This window comes from Pinus tabuliformis, chromosome J, assembly GCF_031772625.1.
Source record: "Pinus tabuliformis cultivar Carrire ecotype Pingquan chromosome J, CPIR1, whole genome shotgun sequence".
NCBI lineage: Eukaryota > Viridiplantae > Streptophyta > Pinopsida > Pinales > Pinaceae > Pinus > Pinus tabuliformis.
The window spans coordinates 706,906,539-706,933,736 of record NC_142295.1 but is presented as its reverse complement, the minus strand read 5'-3'; the positions used below and the strand labels follow the sequence as shown (position 1 = coordinate 706,933,736).

The window sequence follows — 27,198 nt, the reverse complement described above, 5'->3', positions numbered from 1 at the left end:
TAGCTTGTTCTGCATTAGCTAACTCACTCTCCCTCTTGTGTCTTTCTCCATCCCATTGATTTTCTCTTATAATTTCACGTTGGAGAATCAATGACCAAGATCTAATTGTGATCGATGGCTAAGATCATGTTGGACTTGATCCAAGTCATTTTCTAGGAAGTCTCTAGAGCATAAGTCGATCTCCTCAATTAATTCTTGTTAATTAATCAATTTTCCTAAGTTAGAATTGGCATTTTTAATTATTGATTAATTAACTTAATTAAGTGGTCTCTATGTAATGTCCTCATTTCTATTCTTCTTCATAGTACAACTAGGGTGGATTTCTAGGGTAAGGGATGGCTAGGTCAGTGGAGCAGGTTTATGTCATCAGGGGTTCCGATGGAGTTTTGAGGAGAATTCATGGTGTCCGATGGAATTTTCTTGGCATATTCATCATTATGAGTAGTTCGATACATCTTGTTTTTGGTTTCGTGACTTTATGATAATTCCCGTAAAATGGTGTTATTATTGATATAACTTAATTAATTATGCTCAAGGTGCATTCCGGGGAGATTAATTGATGGAACAACTCAGTGTAATAGCTTGTTGGAACTAGAACGAGAAGATCTACAAGATAGGATGATGAGAAGTAACTTCCAGTGGCCAAAGAAAGTATGGTGGATGATTTGCCATTTTCCTTAATTAAAAATGACTTTAATTAGTCATTTAATTAAGGAAAAATATTTAATTGGGGGAAAGGGGTCAAAAGTGACTTAAGTGAAATAAAATAAAATTAAAGGGTCACTTGATAAAGTCAATGGAGGAGCTTCTAGAATAATAATAACGTAATAAAATTAAGATGCTTCTATCCATCAGTTCTATAAAAGAGGAGGACGAGGACATTTGGAGACATCTTGGATTGAGCATTGTTTCTTGTATGAGAGGTTGATAATTTGGTTCTCTACCCCATTGGTAGCCCTAGGAAGAAAACCCTTGGGTGATTTAGAGAGATTGGGCGATCACCCATCTACCCTTGGTGGATTCATTCAAAATGCACATGTGTAGTGATTGATTTCTTGTTTCTGTTTGGAGGCCAGTAGCAATATTATTACATATCTTGGAGGGCCATTCCTAGCTATTGTATTGTCATATATTTCTATAATAAAGCTGGATTTGTTGTTGCATTTCTCATTGTTTCCCATGTTGTGTTCTTTTTAGTGAGATTGCCATATAATTTCTGGGTTCATTGTTTCTATCAATTTTCAGTGTTTTGGCTATATTTCTTGGTGAAATTGTGCAAAAGTGAATGGTAATTTTGTGTGGAGTGTTTGTTCCAATTTTTTCTCATTTGGGACATTACAATGGTATCAGAGCATTGATCTTGGCTCAGCCTACGGGTTTTCAGTTTTTAGTTGCCACTATTATGATTCAAGGGTTTCTGGATTTTTGTAGAAATTCTTCCATTTTACAGGAGTCATAAATATTATTTTGGCAAAAAGAAAGCGTCAAATGTTAAACTGAGACTTAGGCTGCATTTGCAATAGGAGATGGAAGTATTGAGGTCGATTTTTCTCAAGTGGAGTGCCGAAAACAATTTCCTCAACGAAATTATTGAAGTTGAGTTTGCGATTGAAAGGGGCGTGTTTTCTCTTGTTACACTGCGAACCGAGGCCCGGTTCGAGCTATCAGTTTTGCCTTTGTTGCTATTGGATAAGTCTTGACATAGAGGAGAAATTCGTGATTGAACTTCTCGTTTGGTGCGGTTGTGTGTGTGACAGAGCCGATGTGAGCCATCAAACACTAAACATATTTTTCCTTGCCTGAAGGGGTAACGCAAGGAGTGTGGCCGAGTTATTTTGCCTAAATAACCAAATGACCGACACTGCTTTAGTCATTATGACAAAGATCTATTGTGGAAACCAATCACATCCTGGGAGGACTGGACTTCAAGTGCCAGAGGGATCCAGTTATACAAAGGAGAAGATGTTGAATTAATTTATGCACTAGCAGTGAATCCATAACGTGATTTGCCGAGTTGAAATCAGAACCAAGGCTGCACATGTCACCTCTAGAATCTGAGTCAACCAACAAAGTGATTCTTTGTCCAAATTGTTCGTCTCCGGGCCGCCGTCAGATTGATGGTCTTGCCACATCTCGGGCGGAGTTTAACGAAGGGGATAGAGATCAACGAAATATGCATGAGTTGTTGTTGAACAACTAAAGAATGAATGCTAGTGGATTCGTTTGATGCTGATAATTGATCTAGTGAGCACATTGATTTGTGCATCGGAAGGGTGTAGCTGATTATAAGGTGCCGAGGGTCGAGTTCGACAATTCTATAACAAAATTGATCCACAGTGGATGGGACAAAGCTGAAATTTCCAGTGTGGATGAATGAACATACTTGAAGACCTGCATGTAGATCAAGAAGTGTTGGGAAAAAATCCTATCAATTTCCATGTTGAAGAGTCGAATTGGCATGGGACGTCAGTCGAAGATTGGGTCGCTGGGTCTCTTGCGTGGTGGGGGTCGTGTTTCACAATTATAGGCACAGAGGAATTTTGGAGATCGTCCGAGGTAGAGATCGTGGACACCATCGATTTGTGAAGACCAAGGCCATGTCCTAGCCATCGACAGTGATTAGCTCGCAGCTGGTTTATCAAGCCACTGTAAAGAGGCGTTGAGCTAGTAAAGTCGTGACTGAATTGTCCACAGAGAATAGGCCTGGTTGTACGTGGATGTGGGTGTGTTTGTAATTGGTAGAATTATCTAAAGGATCACATATGAAATAAATTTCTAAGGGGTTGAGGGTCCATATCACAGGTGCTCATCGTGGCAACTTGTTCTAGAATGACGTTGAATCCATATATATTCGAAGGTCCAAATCTTCTTAAATTTTTTTATGATCATAGCTTATTAAAAGGTGGGCCCAATCAAAGCCAAAAGGGGAGCCGACTTATATAATTTGTAAAAGTGAATTATTGTTTAAACCAAGTATATGTGTGACCACTAGACATATTCCTGTGCTTATGTGTCCGTATTCCTCTCTCCAGGGTAGATAGATAAAGTATTCATTTCTCTAGAGTAGACAGATAAACATTCATCCTAACAGTGGACATGAGCAACTCATTTGAAGGAGCTGCATTTTCCTATTTGAAGAAGTCAAACATTGAATCTAAGTGTTGGGATGTTATTTCAAGAAACCATGTTATATATCTCTGCTGGCAGTCGTCCAATATTAGGTCCTTTCATGAATTTTCAGTATATTGCAATCTTGTTCTAATGGCCATGAATCTCTTTGTTAAGTTATGATATTTTGTATACAATTCTGGGTTGCAATGCAATGAATTTGGTGCCTATGTACTAGCCAATTTGCTTATAAAAAAGTTTTTTGAGTCTAATACATAACACAATGAGTAGTATGAAGCCTAGTTTTATTTCTCCCGCCACTGTGCATCATAATTGAGATGGTGATAGCAACTTGCACTCACAGCAGTGTGTTCATGAAATATTTTTCAGAAACGCATCAAACCTAGACCTCAGTGACCCGTTTGAGGAATTTTTCACTTAGGAGTAGATCATTGATATGCTGCTAATGTATTAGTCTACTGTCTGTGAAAGTGCGTATGAAGTCAGAGTATAAATTGCTATCAATTGAATTTTCCATAATGTAACATGTTGAGTACAAGGAGTTTGGGGATAGTAAGCATTTAGGTTGTCTTATAGAGTAGTAAGAGAGTTGTATCTTCTGATTGTGTTTTGGTGTTATATTGTCAGCTTCTATGTAATGATGTCGAAGTCTCTCCTGAGTTGAGTCATAGCCTTGTTTGGGTCAAACCACTATTGAGTTGTGGTCATGAGCCACCATCATCATTCCATGACCTTGTAAATGTTGAGTTGAAAATAGTCAGTCAAAGTCATGGATGAAACATTCATAAATTCCCTTAGCAAACTAGCAGCAACAAACAACAGACCCTTCTCAAAGGGGGTCTATGCCATTCTTCAGAAAGAACAACCAAAGGTTGTGCAGGAGGGGCATGAAATAGGGCATAAAATTTTTGAACTTGGGATAGATTTGACGCACATGAGGGTCACATGGAAAATTCTTTTCAAACTTGATGAACTAGATGCACTCATTTATGAAGTAAACCAACTGGAAGGGAGAAAACTAATTTGGGCACTAAAACCAGCTATGCTTGCTCCCATACAACCCAAGTTCTTGGAAGAACCTTTTGAAGGGGTCAGACTTCCAATTGCATCTTGTCTCAGTAACATCATCAGACGAACCACCCCTATAACTCCTTACAATGACAATGTTAGGAGGATAGTTTTCATATTGATGATAGGAAATTTCTGAGACTTGAACAACAATGAAAAGTCTACCTTTGGGAAAAAGCTTGAGATTTTAGGAGTTATGGCCATGACTAGGACTTATGAAATCATGTTTGATATTGAATGTGATGGTTTGATCCTGCAGATGTTCCAATTCTTCTTTAGCATTAGGAACCATCAACCTCACACAGTCATAACACATATGCAGTCCATCTTTTCATGATGTATGAGAGGCCGTGGAGCCATTTTCCAGGAGTTGCAGTCTCGGTTGCTGTTTTTTTGGATGAGAGAACAGTTGGTCTCACCTATTGCTTATGAACTAGCTGCGAGGTTGGTTGAGCAGAACATTGGGCTGTTCAGGAGACAGTGGATCAGGGAGGAGAAATTTAGGTTTGGGGGATCATGCAGTAGGAACGAGTTGAGGAGGAAGGTACTTTGCTTCATCTACAAGGAACCTTGGGGACCTGACCACTCATGCTTGAGTGACACTGAGGAGATGAAAAAGGTAGAGCATATTGAGATTCCTTCTGACCATCAAGCTGAGGATTCTTCTTTGGACGAGTCCATGGGTTCATACGAGGATGCTTCTGAGGAGCATGAGTCATGTAGAGTCGTTTACAGAAGGCCAGATTCATATGATGAGAAATCAGTGGGTCCTAGGAGAGACATTTAAAATGATGAGTCATAAGTGGTGATTCATCATGAGCATCATATGGTGGATCTTGAGTTAGCTGAGGAGGATGATGTGAGCAGTATGCATGGTGAGACTTCTAGGGAGGGCCAGTTGGAGGTTCATATTGAACCCATGATGATGGAGGATGAGCAACCACCCTTGGGGTCATCTGTTGATGAGGAGAAAACATATGTACATACAACTGGCAAAGTGACAGTATTCACTGACACTTGTCCTCAGGAGATGCTAGAGTATGACAACATAGTTTGGTAGGAGATTGGAGGATTGGAGGAGCGTGGAGTTTCCTATCAAGCAAGGGAGCTGACAGTGCATCCATCTTTGGCTCTACCCATTGATGAGGTGCAAAAAAATGTAGTGGTAGCCAGTTGAGTTGCATCATTTTTAGGCAGCAACCCTCTCTAGGAGTACATAGTTGGGGCTTACATCACAGTTTGGCCACTTGTACCTGTTACAGGGAGAGTGGCAGGGTTCTCTTGATGTATATTGTTGTCCAACTAGGTAGAACAACATGAGTTGAATGGACCAACATCAATAGAGTAGACTTGTTCCTTACATCAGGGTCCATGATTTAGATTGGCGGGAGCTCATGAGTTGGTAACCTATTGATGGAGTATCATTTTTAGTCAAGAGAAATGTACTATGGGAGCCCTTAAAGGTGAGAGATATTACATGCTCCAATTGGTAGCAGGATATAGGATGACCACTCATCAGTGCTTCAGAGCAACATCAATATGATGAGATTGACCTTAGTTTATGCCAAGGGTTGGATTTGAGAGAGGTGATGAGTTGGTACACAGTGGATGGAGCAACATTCACAGCCAGAGCTATAACACAACAAGAGTCGTGGAGCATTGATGCTCCTTGGTGGCATTGGGATCTAGGTGGATTTACTAGTATCAGCTTGAGTCAGAGATGGACATGGGATCTAGGTATTGGGGAATCCAATCATGTTTTGATAGCTTGGAGGTGTGACATGGAGCAGTGGTTTGTATGGGATTCGAGCATTGGGTCTCAGTGATGTTGGGCCACCAGATTGGTCCACATATTTGGATTGCTTGAGGGCAAGCAATCTTGGGGCGGGAGGACCGTAATGCCCCCATTTTTATTCTTCTTCATAGTACAACCAGGGTGGATTTCTAGGGCAGGGGATGGCCAGGTTGGTGGAGTAGGTTTATGTCATCAAGGGTTCCGATGGAGTTTTGAGGAGTTTTCATGGGTCTGATGGCATTTCTTGGCATATTCATCATTATGAGCAGTTCCACACATCTTGTTTTTGGTTATATGAATTTCTGATAATTCCTGTAAATTGGGTTTATTATCAACATAACTTAATTAATTATGTTTGAGGTGGCATTCCGGGGAGATTAATTGATGGAACACCTGAATGTAATAGCTAGTTGGAACCAGAACGAGAAGATCTAGAAGATGGGATGTTGAGAAGTTACTTTCAGTGGCCAAAGAGAGTATGGTGGGGGATTTTCCATTTTCCTTATTAAAAATGACTTTAATTAGTCATTTAATTAAGGAAAAATATTTAATTGGGGGAAGGGGTCAAAAGTGACTTAAGTGAAATAAAATAAAATTAAAGGGTCACTTGATAAAGTCAATGGAGGGGCTTCTAGAATAATAATAAAATAATAAAATAAGATGCTTTTAGAGGCTTGGAGATCTATCCATCAGATCTATACAAGAGGAGGAGGAGGACATTTGGAGACATCTTGGATTATTGTTTCTTGTATGATAGGTTGAGAACCTAGTTCTCTACTCTATTGGTAGCTCCAGGACGAAAACACTCAGGTAATTTAGAGAGATTAGGCGAGCACCCATCTCCCCATGGTGGATTCATTCAGAATCCACATGTGTAGAGATTGATTTCCTGTTTCTGTTTGGAGGCCGGTAGCAGTATTATTACATATCTTGGAGGGACGTTCCCAACTATTGTATTGGCATATATTTCTATATTAAGGATGGATTTGTTGTTGCATTTTTCATTATTTCCCATGTTGTGTTATTTTTAGTGAGATTGTCATATAATTTTTGGGTTCATTGTTTCTATCAATTTCCAGTGTTTTGGTTATATTTCTTAGCAAAATTGTGTATAAGTGAATGGTAATTTTGTGTGGAGTGTTTGTTCCAATTTTTTCTCATTTGGGACATTACACTCTAGCTGTTTTATTCCGAAATATTTTCTAGGTTTTGTAGTCCATGTGTTCCTTAGCCTCTTAAATACAAATTGAGACTAGAACACTTGTCCAATGCTACCAAAAATCTAACAAATTTTCTTTTGGGGTTTTCAAAACAATCACAATCATCATGGTCAGAGTTCCATGTTGAAATGATTTAACTTCATTGAAGGAATGCATTGTCCTTCTCAATGAAATATTTGACACATTATAACTACTAAATCTAACTTTCGCCTCTTGTATATTATTTTTTGGTTAATGACACTCCTTCATTGTTGTTATCCTTTCTTGACATTTGTCTTATTTTAGTTGCAATCAACTTAGAAACTATATTGATGACATGATCATTGTTACACCGGACAAATCCCTCTTGCTGACAAGAGCGATCTCCCTATATCCTTGACAGAAACTAGAAACAAGCAAGACAATTGAATTAACCATTTCCCTAAGTTGAATTTTTTTGAATTATAAGAATTAAAGCTAATGGATGAGCCTCTTACCTATTTCATGAAATGCTCGATGAATATCCCTTGTTGTGATTTGATGCAGCTCTTCAATGCTTGATAAGACTTGCAAACATCGACCATAAAAGGATCAAAAGAACATGCGATATAATAATCCAAATAACTTAACCTAATGATCAAGGAAATTAGGAATTGAATTTGCCTTAATAAACATTATAAACAATTGTAAACCATTCATTATTCCAATAAGACAAATCAATGGGAGAAAGTGTTCATTTGTATTAATCAAAGATTAAGAGGAGCCTTACAACCTTCGCCTTGATGCCGTGAGGTCCCTCCCAAATTCCTTCAATCTTCTCCTTAGATGAGAAGCTTTCCAATCTCAAACTAACAACATAAGTTTTCCTTCTCTGAGTTTTGACCTCCTTAATCCCTCTACCCTCTAGTCATTTTATAATCTAAGAGGAAGAAGTTTCAGATCCAAAAGAGGAGGACGAGACTCCTTAATTAAGGGATTGGGTTTCCATGAGAAAAGGGATTAAGATGCATCATATGAGGGTTATAGTTCGAATAGTCATCACCTGGAAGCTTTTAGTTGGAAAATATTTGACCAACTATGTTTCTAGAATGTACTTTTAATTTTTACGTTCTTGAATTCATCTGCGCGGGTTTATAGTTACAGGCAGAGCGTAACTCTGCACTATTATCAAAGCTAATTCCAGCGAATTCGTGGGAAACTCCAGAAAAATCAGCGCAGGTGCAACTTAACAAGGCGTGACAACTATTTTCCCCAAATTTCTCATCTACTTCTAGATATTTTGGGTTGTTTGGTTTTTGAGGGAGCTGGTTCAAACATGTTCACGGATGTTAAAAAGACCCATAAAATGATCAAGTATCATGGCAACAAATTGACATGTAACAAATTTCCCCACTAAAGTGCGAAGTCTGTAAAATAAGTTTAAAATATTGAAGCAATTTATCATTCCAAGGATTAGATCAGAGGCAATGGTCAGAAACCTGTAGGGAACATTCAAGGATTACAATGCAAATATGTATCAAAAATCATCTTTGAGGTAGGCATTCCCATACTCAGAGTAAAGCGAACTCAATGAACAAGCATGGAAAAACCAAAATCATATAGATGGTAGACATAGCATGGATGCAACCATCTGTCTACATAATCATGAATATAAAATCTCCTTGCAACCTAGATTGATGAAACTAGATCCAGGGTCTTGATCTCCATCTCTCGATCCACAGTACAAATCTAACCATGCGAGTGAATGTTTTGAAGTCGAACATGGCATAAACCACTTGATTACTGGTCAATGATATGAACCGTTAACAAATGCGAGAGAAACCATCAATAATGACAATGATTCTCAAGGTACTTCCAGTACAATGTATGAAGTGTGAATAGGTGATCTGAAGTCGAACACTCATAGAATCGTTCGATCAAAGGCCAATGATGAGAACCCATCGTACTAAAGGTACTAAAGGTTTCTTGATCAACTTCCTAGATAATGAGATGAAGTCAATAGGAAGCGACGTGTCGTAGGAAAGCCTACGACATGAAACATAATGTCAAGTTTTGAAAATAGTTTGCAAGGACTGACTCAAGGTGTTAGGATATTCTGACACATAGGAAATAGTTAAGTATAACTTGGTCTAGTGTATAGTTAGGTAAAGTGTGTTTCTTTAATATGTACTTTTTGTAACTTACAATATGACGGTCACAATATGTTCTAGACATGAAGTGATCCGACGGTTCATTCTCTCCTCGGTATTACCAACACTTGATCCGTGGCTTAACACCCAATTTTTCCATGATCTCTATTTAAAAAGAATGTAGGGTCATTTTTAAGGTGACTGTTCATGAGAGAATCTTATGTAAATTTTCTTTCTTTTAGATTAATAAATTTCCTGAAGTGGCCGCGTTGGCTCAGGCCATGGACTGTTTCCCTCTTTGAGGGTTTTAACCACGTCAAGAATACTGGTGTACCGATCTGTGATCTATTTGTGAGCGGTTTCCTTTGGTGTTCTATCTAAGGAACCTACTTTGTAAATTCCTACATGGTATCAGAGCTATTCGAGGGCCACATCCGTTGGTGATCCAAATATGAAGTCGGTATAACTGCATCTGACTATCTTTTCCTAGATTTATTGTTTATGTCTGGTTTTGGGCAGAGAGGACCACTCTATTGTGTTAAGAGCATCTGTTCCAGTGAGGAAGCCCTTTCATTTCACGCGAAAAGGTTTCTGATAGCCCTTGATATGACATTTTTAAGATCTGGATGTATACAATCTTTATTTGCAGTTATAGTTATTTATCTATCTGTTTATTTTAGTTTATAGTCCTCTATAATTTTTTTTATTATCGGATCTATACATTTCGTTTTTGCATATGTTCTTTGCCCCGCGACTTTGTGCGATCTGGGCAAATCAGAAATAGAAAGGAAGGATTTTTCTCATGTGTATGTTCTTTTTTGCTACACCTTAGTGTGATTTCGAAAAATCAGAAACATTGAAGAAAATATATAGTTTCTGGCGAAAGATAACTTCAAGCCATAAGGTTGTTTTTTTGCATGTCCATGTTGGGTTGTGTGGTTTTTTGTTTTGTAGGAAAAAAGAGCCTTCTCAAGTAAGCACACACTCCAAAGCTTCAGTTGCTAAAAAAAAACCCTTCCTTTTTTCCAAAAATGACTAACCTTTTAAACTAGCTCACTTGGTCCAAAGTTACTTTATGAGTATAGAGGCCTTGGGTTCAAGTCTTTCTTTTGTTGAGTTAATTTAAAAAAAAAAAACATGTAACTTATGTTTTAAAGTTACTTTATGTAAAAGTGTTCTCACTTATTATAAAAAGTGAGTCACTTTTAATTCTAAAGTCACTTTATCTTTTATTTAAGTTACAATTTAGTGCGTAGTTTATAAAGTACCATTGTAAAAGTGACTTTCACTTATTTATAAAAGTGGGTCACATAATTTTTTTTTTAAAGTGATCTTATTAGATTAATTTTGGAAAGGGTGGGGGGATTTTTTTAAAATATAACACTATCATTCACTTCCAAAGATTCACATACTTCGTCGGCATCTTCAACACCGTTTCTTCAAAAAGCCATAACTTCTTCATCCGGAAGCCGTTTTCAGTGTTGTTTTTTTTTGAATCCGCCTAATTTTTCAAGATATTTCCATTGGAAACTTAGTTTTAGCCTCTACAGCTTCAATTTCTGTTAAAATGGAAAATCCATGCTAAGTTACTCTTGACAGCACCAACCACTTCCAATGGTTGTCCTACATTGTGGATTTACTTAGAAGTAAAGGTCTTTATAGAATAGCCTCAGGCCAAGAGTCTAAATCTAAAGATGAAGATAAGCAAGCCAAATGGGAAAATACAAAAGATCAAGCATGTGGGTTGATAAATATGTCTATTTCTCTAGACCTTAGATTCCATATCGCAGAACTTTATACCCCTGATGATGCAATGAAACAACTCAATAAAGTTTTTGGAATTAAAAATGAAATTAGAGCCCATTAACTCAAAAATGAATTGCTTACATTGGACCCCAATAATTTTTCTTCCATTGAAGATTTTTTGTCTAAGTTCAAGACCCTTAGACTTCTCTTGGAAGGTGTTAAGGTTATGAAAGAAGATGATAGCTTTATCTATTCCATTCTTACTAAGTTGGGACCAGCATACTCTATGTTTGTTTCTACCTTCCATTCTATTAGAGAAGCCTTTATTTCTCAAGGACAAGACTACAAGTCCCCCTCTTTTGATACCTTTTGTGATTCTTTAATAAGAGAACAAGAAAAACTCTTACATCTTGGTCTTCTTAATCTTGGAAACTCTTCTAAGGAAGCCTTAGCTGCTTAGCAACAACCAAGTTCAAAGAATCCTAAGAAGAAACACCCTAAAAAGAATGATCCTAAAACAACCAAGGGTCCTAAGCACTTTTAGTCTCAAAATGAAAAATCAATTCAACAAAATGAGAAGGAAAATAAAAACAAAGGGAAGAAGACTGATAGAATTTGCAACTTTTGTAATCTTGATGGCCACTTAGAATCCAAATTCTTTAAAAAGATGGAGGCCTTGGAAGAAGAAATGAAGAAGCATAACATCCATTTGGAGCACTCTTCAACTTCAACTTCATCTTCAGGAATAACACTTTCTGCATGTGGCTGTCAAGCATCTCGATCTAGTTATGCACTAAATGTATCTGCTTATCATTCTCATGAGTGGCTTATTGATTCTGGAGCTTCCTATCACATGGCCAAAAACAAAGCCATGTTTTCTTATTTAAATGATTGTAACACCAAAAATATATATGTTGGTGATGATAGATCTTTTGGTGTTGTATGGACTGGAACTATTCATCTAGACAATGGTCAATTTAATGATGTATTATGTGTTCCAACCTTATCCTGCAACCTTCTATATGTACATTAGATAACTCATTCAGGTGAAGGTTAAACCATTGAATTTTCACCTCACGATGTTGTAATTAAGGACCTAAGAGATCCTAGACAATTTTTAGCTATTGGAATTGCTGATGATTATACTAGGTTGTATAAGTTTAACAACTTTGGGTCATCAACTCTTCCCTTGGTATTTGTTACTCATAATGATGAAGTGAGCAAACTTTCGCAGGGCGATTTGGTCACTTAAACTATTGCTCCCTTCAAAATATATGCAAATAAAATATGGTGACCAGTCCTCCTATGATATCTTACAAAGATGGTATTTGTTCTGGATGTGTACTCGGAAAAGATAGTTTTGAAAAGCATGCCTCTTGGCACGCTTCAACCCCTTTACAACTTGTGCATAGTGATTTATGTGGTCCACTTCTAGTTTTTTCATTCTCTGACTACAAGTATTTCTTAGCTTTCATTGATGATTTCTCTAGACGTGCTTGGGTATACTTCTTAAAACTCAAGAGTGAATTTTTTAACATGTTCTTGGTCTTTAAGGCCTTTGTTGAGAAACAATCTGGACATCAAATTCTTAAGCTAAGATATGATAATGGTAGAGAATATGTTAACAAAAAATTCATCAACTTTTGCACTGAGCATGGAATTCAATTGCAACATACTGTTCCATGTACTCCACAAAACAATGGTGTAGCTGAAAGGAAGAATCACACCTTAAAGGAAATGACTATTTGTATGCTTCAACCTAAAGGACTTAGTCTTAATTTTTGGGTAGAAGCAATTAACTTTGCAAATTACATAGTAAATCACACTCCTACTAAGGTTTTAAAGAATATCACTCCAAAAGAAGCATGGAGCTCAATTAAACCAGATGTAAGTCACTTTCGTGTTTTTGGAAGTGAAGCATGGGCCCATATTCCAGATGAGAAACATAAAGCCTTAGAACCTAAGAGTGAAAAATGTATTTTTGTTGGATATTCTGAAGATGTCAAAGGATTTATACTTCTTCCACCTAAATCCAAAAATGTTATCATTAGAAGAGATGTAAAGTTTGCTAGAAATATATTGGCATATGAGCCTAGTTTGGGGGATGTGCCACCTCTCTCTATCCCTTCTACTTCTGAAAATATTTCTTCTTCAGATGATGAAAATCAACCCTCACCTTCTCAGGATCCTCCTTCACCTCCTCAGCTTCCAAAATGGGTCCGTGCTACTCGGGATGCAACAGGTGCTCTTGCAGGTGATCCTACAGATCAATGACATACACGTTCTCAGTTTGATAGAGCCTCTTCTTTACTGTCTCAAGCTTCAGAGAATTATGACCTTGACACCTTTGCAAAAGCTTCAAGTCTTCCAGATTAGGACACATCTATGAATGAAGAATATTGTTCATTATTGGCAAATGATACACGAGATATTGTTCCTCTTCTAAAGGGATGAAAACTTGTTAGATGTAAATGGGTTTACAGAGCCAAGTTTGGACCAGATGGAAAAGTTGATAAACATAAAGCTCGTCATGTTGTTAATGGTTTTTCACAAGTTGAAGGCATTGACTATACTGAAACCTTCTCCCCTATTTCCAAAATGAACTCTATCCGCCTTGTTTTTTCCCTTGCTGCCTCTTTCAAATGGGAAGTCCATTAGATGGATGTTAAATTTGACTTCTTGCATGGGAACTTGCATGAAGAAATCTATATGGAAAAACCTCCTGGATCTATACAAACAAACTCCAACCTTGTATGCCGGCTTAAGAAATCCGTTTATGGTCTCACGAAAGTCCCTCAGGCTTGGTATGCCAAAATGGATAGCTTTCTTTTAGATACTAGCTTTTCTAGGTGTCATTATGACAATACTGTCTACACCAAGAAAGTGGATAAGTCTCTTATCATTATCGTTCTTTATGTTGATGATATTATCCTTATTGGTGGTGACCCCAACCTTATAAACCATGTGAATTCCAATCTTGAAAGGTAGTTTGAAATGACAAACTTAGGAAACTTGCATTATTTTCTCGGTCTTCAAGCTTGCAATCCAAAGAAGGTATTTCTCTTTCCTAGTCCAAGTATGCCTGCGATCTTCTACGCTACTTTCACATGGAAGACTGTAAGCCAGCCCCTTCTCCCTTACAGTCTGGAGACAAACTTTCAGTCACTTGTAATTCCTCTGAAGTTGATTCTACCTTATATCGTCAGCTTATAGGAAAACTTTTGTATCTGACCCATACCCATCTTGACCATTCCTTTGATGTTGGCCTTATTACTCGGTTTATGCAAAACCCACATGAAAGTCATTGGAAAGCAGCTAAAATAATACTTCGTTATGTTCGAGGTACAATTCAGTTTGGGATTCATTACAGTGCAGAAGCATCTCCTCTATTGGTTGGTTTCATTGATTCCGATTGGGTTGGTGACCCTGATGATTAGAAGTATACTGTAGGTTATGTCTTCACTCTTGGCTATGGACCAATTACATGGACTTGCAAGAAACAAAGTTCCATTTCTCTTTCTTCAGTAGAAGCAGAGTATCGTGGCATGGTAGAAGCTAGTAAGGAAGCCCCGTGGCTTCATCAAATCCTGTCAGAGTTTGGCTTTCAACAGATCCGACTACACTTTGGTGTGATAATCAAAGTGCCATTCAACTATGCAAAGATCGAGTCCAACATCAGCGCAAAAAACACATTCAAATACACATGAAGCTCATCAGAAAGCTAATTCATGACAATGTTCTTGAAGTGAATATTTTTCAACCGATGATCACGTTGCAGACATATTTACAAAGGCTCTCATAGAGGCGAAGTTTACTAAAATTCGATTTATGGTTGGAGTTCAAGAAGTTGTCAATAAGGGGGGATAGGCTCGAATGCATCCTTCCTTCTCCTATTGTGTCATATTTGTACATCCAATCCTATCTTGAGTTGTTCTTAAGGAGGGATGTTAGGATATACCGACACATAGGAAATAATCAAGTATAACTTGGTCTAGTGTATAGTTAGGTAAAGTGTGTTTTTTAGTATGTAATTTTTGTAACTTACAATCTGACGGTCACAATATGTTCTAAACATGAAGTGATCTGATAGTTCACTCTCTCCTCAGTATTATCGACACTTTATCTGTGGCTTAACACCCAATTGGTCCATGATCTCTATGTAAAGAGCATGGAGGGTCATTTGTAAGGTGACCGCTCATGAGAGAATCTTATGCAAATTTTCTTTCTTTTACATTAATAAATTGGCTGAAGTGGCCACGTTGGCTCAGGCCATGGACTGTTTCCCTCTTTGAGTGTTTTAACCACGTCAAGAATACTGGTGTACCGATCTGTGATCTATGTGTGAACGGTGTCCTTTGGTGTTCTATCTAAGGAACTTACCTTGTAAATTCCTACACAAGGATGGCCGACACGATTGAAGGCTAGAATTTGCAAAGGGATATTGAACTGAGGTTGAAATTCTCTTGAGCACATAATGACACGACAATTGACTTGGCAGCATTTGACTTAATGATAATACCAAAAACCATGAAGACTTTCAAATGAGGTTTGATTAGTTGTAAGACAAATGGATTTCCCAACCCGGACGTGGGTGTGATGGAGTGTCGTGTTCAAGAGCGACTTGATACCTTTAAAAAATGATAATGTAAAATGGACACCTTTTCCCAATTTCCCACACCATTACTGGTGAGTATCTCTCTATTTTTTACAAGCTTGAGGAGGATAACATATGCTTGGATTGTAAGCTCATGCTTCAGATGAGTCCATCGAAGCATTTTTAATGAACCCTAAGAAGGAATGGTTCGGTCCCTTTATGCTTAACAAGTCCTATACTATTTAATTTTTACTAGTCTAGTAAAAGAGTAACTCGATGTCGTTTTCTTTTAAGAGTTTGAAAATGACACAAAAAGGAAACTCATTCAGTTCTTTTATTGTAAATTTTAATGAGCCCGGAGAAAGTAAAGCTTGATGCTTTTCAATTTTGGAAAGTCAGAACAAAAACATAAGTAGACTCCATCAGGTTCTTTTTCGTAAGTTTTAGTCTCTCAGGTCCGAAAAGGATAAAATAATATAAGAGAGAAATTTATTGACCATGTTCAGTCAACGTATACCTTTTTCGTAAATAGTCCTAACTCAATCTGTAAACTGGGTAAACTTGTATTGAGTGAACAGTTGTTCATTTACTTTTACGAGTTCAAAAAAGCAAGTAATCGACAATCTTTTCGTTTTGAAAGAGTCTTAAAAGGGCTTAAAAAAGGATTCCATGATTTTCGCTTTTCGTAATTTTTTAAGAGCATGAAAAGTGATTAAAGTTGCTAAATAGTCAAAATGATTCATCCTCACTCCGTAACCTATCTTGCACATTTAAACTTAGTAAATCGTCATAATTGCTCAAAAATGTCATTTCCCCTCTCAAAAGGTTTTAAATATAAAAAATAATATTTTTTAGCTTCAAAAAACCCTATAAAAGTGGGAATGGTAAATTATTTTCACCATTTGCATTTTACCATTTGAGAGCAAAGAGAGGAGTTTTTACCGCCACACTTTCAGGATTGATTCCGAGCTAACTAGTGGATGAAATCACACATCGCTTCTTCCAGGTAGAAGATCTCTCTTTAACTTAGCTTTTCATCCATTTAAAATTTCATTTTAAGCTTTCAATTATTTTTTTTGGGGAAAAAATATGTTTAAAAATACACCCTTGGCCCTGCGCTGTTTCTTTTCAGTCGGGTCCACGCAGGTCGATAAAAGTTTCCATACAGAAAATCACGGACTGCATGGAATTTTACTGGAAAAATCCACACAACAATGCACTGTTCGTAAAACGATGTTTGCGCAGGCGGTGAGGGTTTATTTTTAAACAAGGTTTGGGCCAAAAAACATGAGATGACTTTCCAAAATGATTCTAATCTGTTTAAAATGGTTATTTCAGGTCATTTGATTGCTTAAAATGGAGTGGAGGGAAAGAGAGCGTGAAGCCAATGGTTTGGCAGCTTTGGCAGATCCGACTACCATGTAGTCTCTAAGAACTTGTGGCCTCCTAAAATACTGGCTCATTCTTGGGATGAAAGCTCAGGTAGATATGATGACATGGCTGGTAAGAACCTAGAATGTATAGGAACAATGTTTTGTGATTACCAATCATCCCGTTACCATTGGCGCCAATGACATCTATTTATTGACTGGGATGTCTCATCGGGGAGCTGACATTTCATTATTCAAACATATGACATGGGGATATATTATTGATGGGTATCTATGACGCTTTTGCAAGGGTGCACCACCCAAGGATGGAAGAATTAATATTCAGACCATCGAGCTCTTGCCCCTGAGGACCATTACTTTCACTATTAGCAAACTGTGTGGCAGTACTACCCTTCATTTAACCACATGGGCATAGATGTAGACGACCGTGGAATGCCAGGAATCCATGGTGTTCAACTTGTGTGAGGAAGTGGTGGTGAACATGAAGGGTCAGCTGGCTAGATGCAAGAATGGAAAACTGAATAATTTTGGTTATGGTTCCATTCTTGTTGCTTTTGCCCTAGAGAGGTTTCCTATTCTTCTGCCACATCAGATTCTAACAGATGAGGGGGGCCTAGGGATCCACACATGATGAGGTGGGTTGCATTGATGGCACACCATGGAGGTGATGGACCAGTAGTGAGGTATACTCTAGATTTTTTTTAACCGGTTAGGCCAACAGATTGTTTCGATTGAGGAATTTCCATATGCCGGGATGGTTACAGAGATGATCTTAGTATCCCACTTCTAGCCGGAACTCAGTGGGGTGATCTAGGTGAGAGTTTCTCATTTTGATATATTTCCAAAATTTTAAAATCTTATGTATTTTTTGTCTTCAAAGGCTAATTATCCGAAATGTATGTGCATATGTGAGCCCAACCCAACTAGCAGGGCTGAGACAATTTGATAGACGAGGCGAGAAGCATATAGTAGCTACGACAGCTAACCCGGAGGCAGATGATATCTTGACAGATCTGGAACACAAACTTGAGAGGTTGAATTCAAATATCCCAGAGACTTGGACGAATGACATTCCTTGCGCCTATCAGAGACATGTAGTTGGGGTTCTAGGGCCACTTAGATGTTTGTTGTGTCAAGTTTCTCGTGCTATCGTTTGCTATCATGAGCATAATCATGCTTTATTGTTTTAGTTTCTAGGACCACATTTTGATTTTTGGTGTCAGCATATTCAGAAAATAAAAAGCCACGAGGCCTTATGTCCTCGGATGACATATTTTGTAGACACACACTTTTATACAAACTCTGTTTTAATGAAAAACTATTACTTTTGCCTATTATTTATCTTGATCAATGTATGAATATTGTTTTTAATTTACAAATATTGCAAATGTCTATTTAACACATGATTCGTCAATGCATCTGTAAATGTGTTTAAATATCTCATAATGTGTTAATATTCGATATAATCAAATTGCCTTTCCAAAAGAAGGACCTGTAAAAACACTCGTAACATTGTTGGACTCCTTACTGTATAGACACTGTTTAAATGTAATACCACGAGCTTCAAATCTAACTTAATGATCAAACACTGGATATCAAATGTGATGGAATCAACTAATAGCTCAATGACTGCACTATATTTCGTTATGTTGTTTGAACGAGACATATTCCATGGGTAGAGACTACCTCATCACTGGGTGAATAGATAACCCAGGCTGCGGAAGATAAATTCTAAGTACTATGACTAGTGCCATTAGAAAAGCCAATGTAAGTATGAGAGAATGTCGACATCTAAAAATCAAGTGTAAAACGAGATAAGCAGAAGTAGTAAAAAATGTGAAAAACATTAAGTATCACACATACTTAAAAAAATGGTAAATAATTTACAAATCACCACCAAAATTTTATGCATAATATTTCTTTAGGTAAAGACCATTTCTGGGCTTTCCCAAAGGAACACCATTGTAATCAACCAGATCATAGGCTCCTTTAGCTAATACACGTTTTATGATGTAAGGGCCATGCCACATGGGTTTGAACTTTCCTGCGCCTAACTTGTCATGAGCTTGATCATAAACCAAGACTAGGTCATCCTCTGAATATGAATAAGGATTAATGTTTTGATCAAACTGAGATTTGAGACGTTTTTTGTGAGCCTCGCTAACCAGTGCAGCATCACGACAATTTTCATATAAATGTGCCAAATATACAAAGAGTTCTTCATCCGTAGAGGTAGCAGGTAATAATTCGATAGCTAGTTTTAGAGATTGGATTTCACATTCAATGGGTAATACTGCTTCAAACCATAAACAAGTTGGAAAGGAGTAAAACCGATCGATGTTTTTGTAGTAGTACGGTAAACCGACAGTGCTGAAAAGAGCATAGAATGCCAATTTCCTTTATGAATACCAACTATTTGTTTAATCATATTGGTTAAAACTTTATTGATAGCTTCGACCTGACCATTAGCTTGTGGATGGTACGGAGTAGAGATATCATGGCATAGGATGAGTTTTGCGGATAGTTCGATCATCATAAAGTTATGAAAATGAATACCATGGTCTGTAACAATGGCTTGTGGGACACCAAACCGAGCAATCACATGATTGAAAATGAAAATTGTTATAGTTTCGCTTTTGTCTCTATATGTAGGCATCACCTCGACCCATTTTGTAAAGTAATCGACTGCAAGGTTAATATACCCATGCCCCCCGGCTGAGTGAGGGTTATTGGTGACAAAATTGATGTTCCATTTGGAAAATGGATCGACAACTATGATAGGGTGAAGAGGAGTTGGAGGTGCTTGCATTTTTCGATCGTAGATTTGGCAAGTATGGCATTTTCAAACTATAGTAATGAAATATTTAAACATTGACAACCAAAAATAACCAACACGTAATATCTTTTGGGTAGTAGCATACCCAGACACATGACCACCACATGCTCTAGAGTGGCAATCATTTAATGTTTTTTCGGTCTCGAAGATTCAAACAACGTCAGAATATAGAATCGATACCGCAACGGTAAAGAGTGTCACCAATAATATTGTATTGTTGGGATTGGTATCAGATTCGACGACGATCAATTTTAGATAACTCAGGCCTAAAAGTTTGTGTTTGGAGATATATAATGATATCTCCATACCACGAATCTGATGTAATAATAAGAAGGAGAGATTCATCAACAAAATAATCTTCTGCTACAGTTTCTATATCAGTATGAGGAAAGTCACACAATAGTTCGGCGAAAATCAAAGATTTCTTTGATTTGGAATTTTCATTTCCAAATCAAATTCTTGTAAGATAACTATCCACTTAGAGTATTTTCCCCTTAACAATTTTTTAGTGAGAATATACATCATAGGCTTGCAATTTGAAATGACAGTTGTTTTTCGGAGAAGTATATAGTGACGAAATTGTTGAACAACTTGTACAGCTACCAAGGCTATCTTCTCCATATGTGTGTATTTAATCTCGATTTTAGTGAGACTTCTACTCAAATAATAAATCACATGTTCGCTGCTAGAATCATCCCCTTGGAATAACACCATGCCAATAGTGGCATCAGACATGGCTAAGGATATAAATTAAGCACGATGATATTCGGGTGGATGCAGTAATGGCGCATTATTCAGTGCATGTTTTAATGCATCAAAAGCTTTATCAGCAAGCTCATCTTAGAAACACGAAATGCCCTTTTTCAATAGTCGAGTAAAACTATGGGTTAGTTCTGCATAATTGTGGATGGATCTACGTAAAAGGTTTGTATTACCTCGCAAACTTTGGAGTTGATTAAGGCTAGAAGGAGCAGGCAAATTCAAAATCACCTCTACCTTGAGGGGATCAATACGAATGCCTTCTTTCAAAATGATGAAACCTAGAAGCTGATCTGATTGCACACAAAAGACACATTTGTGCAGATTCAAGCGAATATTGTAGTGCCTGCACATAATGAAAATTTCTTTTAAGTGCGATGGGTGATACTTCCTTTTCATTGAATGAGCTGGCAGGTAATCTAAATAAGGTTGAACAATATGCTTGATATCATGGAATGCATAAGACATTTCTCGCTGAAAAGTCGTGCCAACATTTTTAAGCCCAAATGGGAGTTTGCGATAAGCAAAACGTTCCCCATGGGCATATAAATGTGGTTTTGTATTGATCAACAGGGAGTATGTTTATTTGATTGTAGTTAGAAAATCCATCCATGAATGAAAAGATTTCTTTCCCGACAGAGTGATTGACAATTTGGTCGATATACAGAGTTGGATAATTGTCTTTAGGACAAGCTTTATTAATATCTCTGTAATCAACACATACTCGAATAGTTCCTTGTTTTTTATTAACGGGTACAATATTTGATACCCAATCAGTCAAAGGAATGGGGTAAATGAATCTTGCTTTCAACAATTTTTCAACCTCAATTTTGATAGCAGCAACTTTTCGTGGATGTATAGGACATAATCGTTATCTAACGAGCTTATCATCCTAATAAGTTTTTATTTAATGTACAACTATGCTAGGGTCGATTCCTAGAATTTCTTCGTATGACCAGGCAAAGATGTTGCGAAATTCCTAAAATAGGGCTTTGTAAGTTTGAATCTCTTCTAAAGAACAAGGAGCTCCTATATGAATAGTATCCGTTATCCCAGGTTTCATTAAGATATCTATGGGTAATGTTGCCGATATGTTCCCTAAATTCTGTTTAGAACTGGAAGAAAGGGTAGATATTTGACATTGAAGATCACTAAGAGTCTTAGATGAAAACATAGATGAGAAATTATTCTCAATTTTGTCAAACGATGACAATAAGGTTGAATGACAATGAGTATCATTCCATGACATTTTTTCCAAGGTCATAACTTCCATAATCCCTTCATCAGTTAAAAAATCTGTGTTAAAAGGATTAGGCATAGGGATTGGTTCCAAGCATGACAAATGAGAATATTCATCAATGATCGTATTCATTCGATTGTCTTCAGATGTTGATAAGTTGGAAAAGGAATGAATTTCCTCATAGGATAACTCAAAATGGCTATGAGGCATCTCATTTCCATATAAGATCATTTTTGATTCTGAAGGTACTTTCCACAGATCTCCCGATTCGAACGTACTTGATGTAATCATGTTAATCTTGGCATCATTATGAGGGAAATTGTGTTGGGTCCCTATAATACTAGTGATTACCCCATTACTATTGTAGTTATACCCCTTATTAATATTGTTGTGCCCCTATTTCCCCCATATTGTTATTATTGTGCCCCATAGAATCCCTTTATTGTTATTTTTGTGGCTTGATATTATTATTGTTAGGTCGGCTGGATTATATTGTGACTCCTTAGACTCCTATATATAGAAAGGAGGTTTTGTCATTTGTATCATCCAAGAATTGTTCATTTATGTAATGTAAAGGAGGTTGCCCCCTCGAAGAGGCTGAATTCTAAGTCGTTGATCTATCTTTTCTATCTTCTCTTGAGCTGGTTTCATAACATTTGGTATCAGAGCTTTGGATTCTAGGGTTTCGCTGCTCCAAACAGGTCATCGTGGCATTTTCGCTATAACTTTTTTATGTGACGTTTCAGAAGTCGCAAAAAAAACCAATTTTAGAAGAAATCGCGCTAAACCTTGGGTCCGAATTTCAGAGATTTTCGCGCGATATTTGCGGAGATATGATCTGAGGAAGTTGGTCTTTTTGCAAACTCCTGAATTACATTCAAAACAGGTGACCTGGGGAAAATTGTCATAACATTCTCTCTGGGGATCAGATTGAAATTTCGTAAGAAGGTACAGAAAGAGGACGGACTATAGTTTCTTGCGTACATGTTTCAGATCCAAAGGTCGAAACAGTGACTCGTGGCACGTCGTACAAGTTTGCTCTACTGAACTAGTCTATAAGCAAGTCACTATGGGAGATTTCACATAACTCTTCCTTGGAGAATCCAATTTGGGTCAGAATTGTGGCATTGGAAAGAGGACACAAAGGGCTACTATAGCTCACAAATTTAGAACTAGATGATTGGAAAGTACAGAGATACATCAGAGGCAATATCGAGCTCCTACAAAGTGAAAAAAGGTGTGTAGATTTTCTTAAATTTTTGCTTAAGCTTGGTTTGAAAATTTATTTTGAAGGAATATAAAGGGCATAGTAAAGAATTATTATCAGTAACTGATGCCCCGAGGAAAGAAAATGCAAACACCTAGTAAGGAACCTGAAATCTCTAGCATGCCTCATGAAGAAGAGGAAGAAATGCAACATGATATATCAAAATTACAAGACCAAGTGCAACAACTATCCCTTGCACAAAAAGGAACAGAATCTAAGATGGATGGTTTAAAGAAAGATGTAGAAGCTAAGATGGATGGTTTAAAGAAAGGTGTAGAAGCTAAGATGGACTGTTTAAAGAAAGGCATAGAAGCTAAGATGATTGACGTGGAAGCTAAGATGGATGATTTGAAGATAGATTTGAAGACAGACATGGACGAATTGAAGATAAATATGAATAAGTTGCTACAAGAAATGGTCCCTAAGGGTGAAAGGGTACTAAAGGAAACTCATGATGAGAACAAAAGAAATGTTAATCATGATTCCATAGATGCTAATGTTGGATCGAAGACTCACCATATTCCAAAAATCGATATGAGGAAGTTTGATGGCAAGGATCCTGCCACATGGATATTACAGATGGAGCAATTATTCGATCTCAATAATGTGAAAAACACACAAAAGGTACGTATGGCAACTTTATATTTGGAACCAATCAGTTTGTATGGTATCAATGGTTTTTCTCTCGTAAACCATTTATCACTTGGGCAATTTTTACGGAAGAATTGATAGCACATTATGAGGATACAAAAAGCAACACTTTTTTTAGCCAATTGATAAGTCTCAAACAAAAGGGTTCAATAATGGAGCACATTGAGGAGTTCCAAAAATTGAACATAAGGGTAAAAGATATTCCAGAGGAGCATAAGATTTATGTGTTCATAGGGTCTTTAAAGGATAATATCCAACATGATGTTCGCCTTTGGGAACCTGATTCATTAGAGAAGGCATTCAGGTTAGCAAGAAAAATGGAAAGCAAAATTATGGCAACCAGGAAGCATACCACTCACAACTATAAAGACGGAAGTGTTGTTGCCCCTAGTCTTCCATAACCTATAAGGTTGAAATCACAGCAATTGGAAGAAAAAAGAGAAAAAGGGCTTTGTTACAGTTGTGATAGCAAATACACTAAAGGTCATAAGTGTGCTGAGAAGAAATTATTCTACATAGATTGTGAAGAGGAAGAAGAAAAGGAGCAAGAAAGGTCAAAAGAAGAGGATATACTCTAGGAACAAAGCCTAGATGAAGAACAAATAAATCTGACCATATCTTGTAATGCATTGGCGGGAATTACCACTCCTCAAACCATCAAGATAGAAGGACAAATCAAGAAGAAAAAGGTAATAGTGTTGATTGATTCAGGAAGCACCCACAATTTTATTCATTGTAAGGTAGCAAAAGAATTGAATTGCTTCCTATATCCAGCACCAGAGTGTCAAGTGATGATTGCAAATGGAGGAACAATAAATTGCTTTGGAAAGTGCCATAATATCAAGCTATCCATGGGAGAATATGTATTGACTAGCCCAATGCTTTCCATTCCAATGGGAGGTGCTGATGTTGTACTAGGAGTCTAATGGCTACAATCCCTGGGTACAATAGCTTTTAATTTTCAAGAACTTTTCATCAAATTTTCTACGGAAGGAAAGGAAGTTGAATTAAGGAGTATTGCAGGGAAACCAGGAAATATAATCAACTCTAATAGTATGACAAAGCTTCTAAAAAAGGAGCAAAGAGGTGTAATTGCACAATTATGCTCGCTAGATGTGTCCACATCGGAATCATCTATTTCTCCAGATCTCCAAAAAGTCTTGGACAATCATTCCAAGGTATTTGAGACTCCCAAAGGTCTCCCACCTATGCGTGATCATGATCATTCTATTCATCTGATTCCAGGAAGTGTTCCTCCAAACATCAGGCCGTACAGATATCCCTATGTCCAAAAGAGTGAAATTGAACGTATGGTTGTAGAAATGCTAGAGGCTGGTATAATTCAACCGAGTCAAAGTTCTTTCTCTGCTCCAGTAGTATTGGTGCACAAGAAGGATGGATCATGGCGCATGTGTCTGGATTATAGGGAGCTCAACAAGCTCACTATTAAAGATAAGTTCCCCATTCCTGTCTTTGATGAATCACTGGATGAATTGCATGGATCAATTTACTTCACCAAGTTTGATCTTCGTTCAGGATATCATCAAATCAGAATGAAGACTGAAGACATTCCGAAAACAACATTTAGAACTCATGAGGGTCATTATGAATTTTTGGTCATGCCTTTTGGCCTTACCAATGCACCTTCAACATTTCAAGGTTTGATGAATTCAATTTTCAAACCATTCCTTAGAAAATTTGTGTTAGTATTTTTTGATGATATACTAATCTACAACAAGTCTTGGAAGGATCATGTTGAACATGTTGACAAGGTGCTACAACTATTGAAGGAGAAACAATTATATGCAAAAAGATCCAAATGTTTCTTTGGAGTCTAGGAGGTGGAATATTTGGGTCATATTGTATCTCATGAAGGAGTTAAGGTAGACCCTAGAAAAATTAAAGCCATTAAGGAATGGAAAATCCCCACATCCATAAAGCATTTGCGAGGATTTCTTGGGTTGACAGGGTATTATCGCAAGTTTGTTAAGAATTATGGGAGAATAGCAGCACCTCTAACAACATTATTGAAGAAAGATGCATTTTCATGCACTCCGGAAGCAACAAAGGCCTTTGAAAATCTTAAAGAGGCAATGTGCCAAGCACTGGTCTTAGCTACACTGGACTTCACAAAAACCTTTATTGTGGAATGTGATGCTTCAGGAAATGGAATTGGTGCTATTCTAATGCAAGATGAAAGACCAATTGCTTTTGAAAGTCTTCCAATCAAGGGAAAGTTTTTAAGCAAAGCTATTTATGAGAAGGAAATGATGGAAATTCTCCATGCACTTAAGAAATGGCGACCCTACCTAATGGGTAGACACTTCAAGGTAAAAACGGATCATGATAGCCTTAAATACTTTTTACAACAAAGATTATCCTCTGATGAGCAACAAAAGTGGGTCACAAAGATGTTGGGTTATGACTTTGAAATCATCTACAAAAAAGGGAAGCAAAATGTGGTGGCAGATGCATTCTCAAGAAAGGATGAGGATGTGGAAGCATTGTTGTGTGCCATTTATATTATCCAACCAGATTGGATAAATGAAGCAAGGGAGGAATGGAAGAATGACGAAGAAGTGTGGGCACTTATTTGAAAGTTACAACAAGATTCCAGTACGTCTGGTACATTTAGCTGGAAAAATGATTCGTTATGGTACAAAGATCGCTTATACCTCTGTAAGAATTCCCAACTAAAACAAAATATTCTTATGGAATTGCACACTTCTCCCTTAGGAGGGCACTCAGGATTTTTAAAAACGTATCACAGGGTTAAGAAGGAATTTTTTTGGGATGGCCTTAAATCAAATATTCAAAAGTTTGTGGTTGAATGTTTGGTTTGCCAACAAAATAAAGTTGAAACAATTAAGACACCGGGTCTATTACAACCTTTATCCATTCCAAGCCAATGTTGGGAGGAGGTTTCAATGGATTTTATCACAGGTTTACCCAAGTTTGAGGGAAAGAGTGTCATCATGGTGGTAGTTGACAGACTTACTAAGTATGCACACTTTTGTGCATTATCACATCCATTTAAAGCCAATACAGTTTCTACTGCATTTATGGAAACAATTCAAAAGCTACATGGAAACCCAAAGATTATTGTAAGTGACAGAGATCCCATTTTCACTGGAAATTTTTGGACAGAATTATTTTCTTGTCTTGGTACTCAGTTAGCTCATAGCTCATCTTATCATCCTCAATCTGATGGGCAAACTGAGATAGTAAACAAATGTTTGGAAGGATATCTTCGTTGCTTTGTATCTGATAAACAGACACAATGGGTCAAATGGTTACCTCTGGCTGAATGGTGGTATAACACTTCCTTCCATATAGCAACAAAAATGACCCCATTTACGACACTTTATGGGTATCAACCACCATCCATCACATC

General features: G+C 37.3%; 1 pseudogene; it reads left to right on the top strand.

Annotated features, from left to right (window-relative positions):
- The first annotated feature begins 5,023 nt into the window (after positions 1–5,023).
- LOC149228745 (respiratory burst oxidase homolog protein A-like) overlaps positions 5,024–27,198 on the top strand; it is an 81,434-nt pseudogene continuing 59,259 nt past the window's right edge.